We start from the raw sequence: 5931 nt of genomic DNA, 5'->3' as shown, positions 1-5931 counted from the left end.
TACAGATAGTTCTTTAAAATCATCTCGACTTTCATTTTCCGTTAACAAAATAGCTTCAGATGATTCATTTAATGAACTTGACAGCAAGTCAGTCTGATAATCTATAAATAATGAAAAAAAAAAATCTATATATAATCTATATCTGATGAAAATAAGTAAATAACGCACTGATAATCAGTAAAAACTGTACTAGAGATATGTGATACTGCTTTAGCAGAACGATATCACTTCATATAACTTTTCATGGATTTGTGACAATTCCTTTTCATTCCAGACAAGTTTTTACTAAATTTATCAAGAGAAACCTTTTTATTTAAAATTTTGCTTTACCAATTTCAGTTTAAGCATGCACTTTCCATTATATGTTGATATTTGATCAAAATAAGGTACGATATCATTTCCGATTTTGATCAAAGGTTATATGATGGTATCAACGGTGGTATGTTATACGTGATCAATACTGCGAGTATTTACAATACTAGATATGCTGACTGGGTTGCTTATGATAGAAAGAAGACTGATGGGACGGTAGTTAGATGAATCAAACCGCTCTCCAGATTTTTTGAAGATAGGGATAACAGATGCTGCTTTCCAGCAGGCGGGAAAACAAGACCCTAATAAGCACTTGTTGAATAGTTTTGAAAGTATAGACAACAGCTCCGGAGAACACTTCTGCAAGACTATAGCATGTATGTTGTCCGGGCTACAAGCTGTAGAAGAGTCTAAGCAGGAAATCACTTTAGATACAGAAGATGGAGTGGCACGAATGTCAAGCAACCGATCAATTTGTTTGACGGCTAAATCAGGTAGAACGCAACTAGTGGAATCAAGAGATGATATTGATGATAAGTTCTTAGCAAACGATGCAGCTTTGTCTTTAGGTGAAGTGACAAAGTCTGAACCATACAAGAGAGGTGGAAGTACAGATTTTTATTTAATGATATTTTAAAGACTCTCCTGAAGTCACGAGAGCCTAATTTTTGTGATAAATTACAAGATTTCATGACCTGAGAATAGCGGGCTATGGCGTAAGACAAAACCTTTTTACAATGGTTTCTAGCAGTAAAAAACAGACGTTTGTTTTCTGGAGAAATGTTTTGCTGATAGATATAAAAGTAACGGTTCGATTGGCAATCGCAGCAGCACAATGTGAGGAAAACGGAGGAGAGTGAGGCTTGACCTGGAATTGCCGAGAGGGAATAAAAAATTCCATGCCAGCCTGAATCCACGAAGTTATGTAAGGAGCACATTTATCAACAGTAAGACGAAAAATTTCTACCCAAGGGCCATCACGAAGAAAATCATAGAAAGAGTCTAAGTCAGCTTTGAGATAGTTGTAAGAGGTACAATGATAGGGGGAATCAGATGATGAAGAAAAATGAGATAATAGTTTAAAAGAGATCAAACTGTGATCAGAAATACCTAAGGGTGAATGTGGAGAAACTGAGCACTGACTAGGATCAGAAACAAGACATAAGTCGAGTAGAGAAGGCAAATGATTCGGATTGTCTGAAAAGCGAGTTGGAAAGTTGACTATTTGAGTTAGGGATTGAGAAAGGCAAAATTTGTGGGCTTTAATGCCTGCAGAGTCACTTACACTAGAGCCAAGCCATTCAGTGTGATGAGCATTAAAGCCACCGACAACAACAATATTAGCTGATGGATAAAGAGAGAGGGTTTGGTTTATATGATCAGAAATATCATCAAAAAGAGTACAGTCTTGAGATGAAGGAGAGCGATATAGAATAATAAGAAGAGCGATAGAGTGAAATGGTGCTTAACGAAAGCACATAAAAGAATTGTCTGTGGATTTAAACCTAGTTTCACGAAAAATGGGTGAATTGTTACGAATGTAAATGCTAAGACCAAGCATGTGACTACTGGAGTCTTTACGAATTAAAGAAACCCAGTAAACATGTCAGCGTTGAATCAACGTTAAAAACTGGTCGCAGCGTTGAAAAAGCGTTACAGTCACAAAAACAACATGTTTTCAGCGTTGAATCAATGTTTGTTTTTGTATACTAAATCACGGTAAAATGAAACGTTGAATAGGCGTTAAAATTATAAGGAAATTTAGCTTCTCAAAATAAAACGTTTATTCAACATAAAATCAGCTTACCCAAAAGGCCACTTTAAAGACGATTCAAAGTCTATGCTTTATCAACGTTAAAAATAAACCACTTTTTAAACGTCACATTTTCAACGTTGAATAGGCGCATAAATTTCAACGTATATTATCTTCTCAAAAAATCGCGTTTATTCAACGTTGAATAAAAGTATGCAAATAATCACTGTAAAAACGTCGCAAAGTTTAAGGTTTATCAACGTTAGACATTAGCTGCTTTTTTAACGTATTTAAACTATTTATGAAACAACATTTATTCAACTTTACATACACCAACGTTGAAAATGTGGTAAAAGAAAAACGTTGAAAGAGTGTTACTTAGCCAACATTAATAAAACGTTGTTTTGACAATGTTGAGAAAGTGGCACATTGAAAATTATTGTCTCATTAACTAGCCATTACAAAAATAATTTACCATAAAGAAAAAGCAAGGAAAACTTTATAGAATGCATGCAGATAGTATAAAAAAAATATTTTAATACATTTATGTTTAATTACTTATTTTTATTGTGACTAATTTAAAACTTTTTGATTTTGCATCAAATTGTATATAATATACATAAATCTCAGGGTATATTCGGTTTATTCAGGCTATTTTTGTGATGTTTTTTTTATTTTAAGTTAATCATTTTAATAAATTGCAAAGTTGTATTAAATATGTTATTTCTGAGTAGGAAATAGCACCTAATTTTAATAAGATTCATATGTCTAGGGTAATATCAAAATTAATAAAACATAATAAGTCAGACTAAATTTAGTCTGTTAACAGACTAATTTTTTTAATTATTTGAAAAACTTTAAACACCTTAACCTAATTATCAAGCAAATACTTCAGTATAAAATCATCGACCAATAATGAAAGTATGCATTTTTAAGTTTTTTTTGTATAAAAACACGATTGGATAAGTAACTTTATTTCCATTTTTTTGAAAAACTTCTAACTTTAATAGGGAAAGTATTAAGTCCTAATTATAGAGTTGGTGTTGTATATTTAATTCTAACATTTATTCTTTATCATATATTTTTATTTATTTTAATAATATGTATTTATGCATGTATATATGTGTAAATTTATGAATATATATAAAAGAAATATATACATTTTATATACGTATATATATATATATATATATATATATATATATATATATATATATATATATATATATATATATATATATATATATATATATAATATATAGATATATATATATATATATATATAGATATATATATATATATATATATATATATATATATATATATATATATATATATATATTAGATCATATATTTTTATTTATTTTAATAATATGTATTTATGCATGTATATGTGGGTATATTTATGAAAAGAAATGAATACATATATATATATATATATACATATGTATATATATATATATATATATATATATATATATATATATATATATATATATATATATATATATATATATATGTATATATATATATATATATATATATATATATATATATATATATATATTTAGATCGTATATATTTATTTATTTTTTATACTATGTGTTTATGCATTTACATATGGGTAAATTTATAGTTATAAATTAAATATGCTGGAGCTCATTCAATTTTACAGTACTGTTTTAATTGTTTTATTTAAACAAAAAAACTGTTATAGTTTTATATTAATTGTGTGGCACTATATCAAATAAACTATTTTATTTTTATTTTGGGATAAGTAATATTTTAAATATGTTTATTGTATTATGATTGCCTAGATATATATCCTAATCTGTTTACACTGGTTCTACATTTTAGTTTTTATATTTTTGTTTTATATTTGTTTTACTAAATATTTTCTACTAAGTATCTATTATTAGATAAAAAGTAGTCGAAGGATATAATTTTACGACTACAGAGGACTCCGAAAAAGAATGTAAGTAATTATGTTCGTAAATGTTTGTGTTTCTCTTTGCATTTAACTTTTCTTTGTTTTTTATACGAAAGAATAAATAAAACTTAATATTAGATATTAGTCATAGCTGATTTTAATAATACTGTTTAAATTTTTTTGAGTTGTGATAATTTGATTTTAGGTGTAAGTTTATTTAGTATAGTTCTGGTGGATCAAAGATAGAGGAATGATATAGTTTTAACTGGTTTCCATCTTATGAACGAAGTACATTATATAATTTAAATTGATGGTTTAGAGTTCCACCTACTCAAGTAAGTTTAATTTAGTTAATTTATGTATGGAATTGTGACTATTTTTAGTTGTAAAATTTGACTCCCAATAAATGTATATATCTATATCTATATCTATATCTATATATATATATATATATAAATATATATATATATATATATATATATATATATATATATATATATATATATATATATATATATATATATATATATATATATATATAAATATATATATCAGTGGCGGATCAAGGGGGTTAGGGGGGCTATAGCTCCAGGCCCCACAATTTTAGGGGCCCCGATTCAAAGTAAATAATTTTTTATTAACTCGGAAAATTAAATCTTTTATTATTTTAAAAGAGCCATAGTTAAATTTACTAAATTGTCTGAAAACAAAAGCACAAAAATAACTGTCAACAAAAACGTTGCATTATATATTTTTTTCGGTCTCGACAACGATGGAGCGCAACTACTTCTACAAAAAAAAATTACTAGATTGTTAGCAGCGCCTTATAGCATTAATTGAATGTAACATTTGTACAAATTGCTACAAAAACAATTCCCTTACGAAAATTATTTATGACTTGAATAATTATATTGTTATTGAAAATGCATTAACGATTGCAATTCTACAATTCTTTTGTACTTCCGCACGAAAGAGCTCTTGTTGAATGCATTTAATAGCTAAAGCGCTAAATTCGTGAAAGAGAAAAAAAGAACAGTTTAACACTTTTCAGGTTATACAGTTATAATTAAAATGCTAAGAAAATATGAAAGTGAAGCTTGTAAAAGAAGATTGAAGAAAGAGAGAGAGGAAATGGTAGCTAAACTTCCGAAAATGACAAATTTTTTTCATCTAACCAAACTATTATGCAATTTCCACAAACTGTAGATAATAATAAAAACAATGAAAGAAAAGATGAAAACAATAACACGAAAAATGAGGTAGCCTGCCAAGGTCCTTCAAATGAAATTCAAGAAGTTGAAAGTGTTGAATCTACAATGCATAACAATGAGCTTGACTCAGGTACTCCAATTTTCACTCTCTTTAATGACACCTCTAACATCTGCTAAACAAACAGTTTACTTTTTAGGCAGTTAATAGTTTTATTCTATAAATTGTCACTTATTATTTTTTTATTAGACTTATTTATTATGATTTTTTTTCCTAGATACCATTCTACGCGAAGACCCAGCTTTATGGCCATTACAATTAAAGAAAAATGAACGAATGAAGTATTTAAACAAGGGGCATGCTTTTTTTCAAAATAAAGACTCTAATTTCGAATCTTCAAAGCGGATGTTCAAAAACCAGTACAGATATTATTCGGTTAAATATTTTCAAAAAGTGATGAATCTGAGACTGAAAACACATTGATTCCTCTGCATGTTTTAAATTGGATTGTTGAAACCGATATTATTGATGTATTTACAAATGTTTAAATAGCATATCGCTTGTATCTAACTATTCCCATAACAAATTGCAAGGTTGAGAGATCATTCTCTACTCTTAAAAGAGTTAAGAACATGCACCGATAAACAATGGTCCATAGTCGTTTAATTAATATAGCAAGATTAACTATTGAGTCAAAATTAATGGAAACTTTGGATTTCAGCAATGT

The sequence above is a fragment of the Hydra vulgaris genome, chromosome 02 (assembly GCF_038396675.1).
Source record: "Hydra vulgaris chromosome 02, alternate assembly HydraT2T_AEP".
In the NCBI taxonomy this organism is placed as follows: domain Eukaryota; kingdom Metazoa; phylum Cnidaria; class Hydrozoa; order Anthoathecata; family Hydridae; genus Hydra; species Hydra vulgaris.
Note: the sequence above shows the minus strand (reverse complement) of the source record.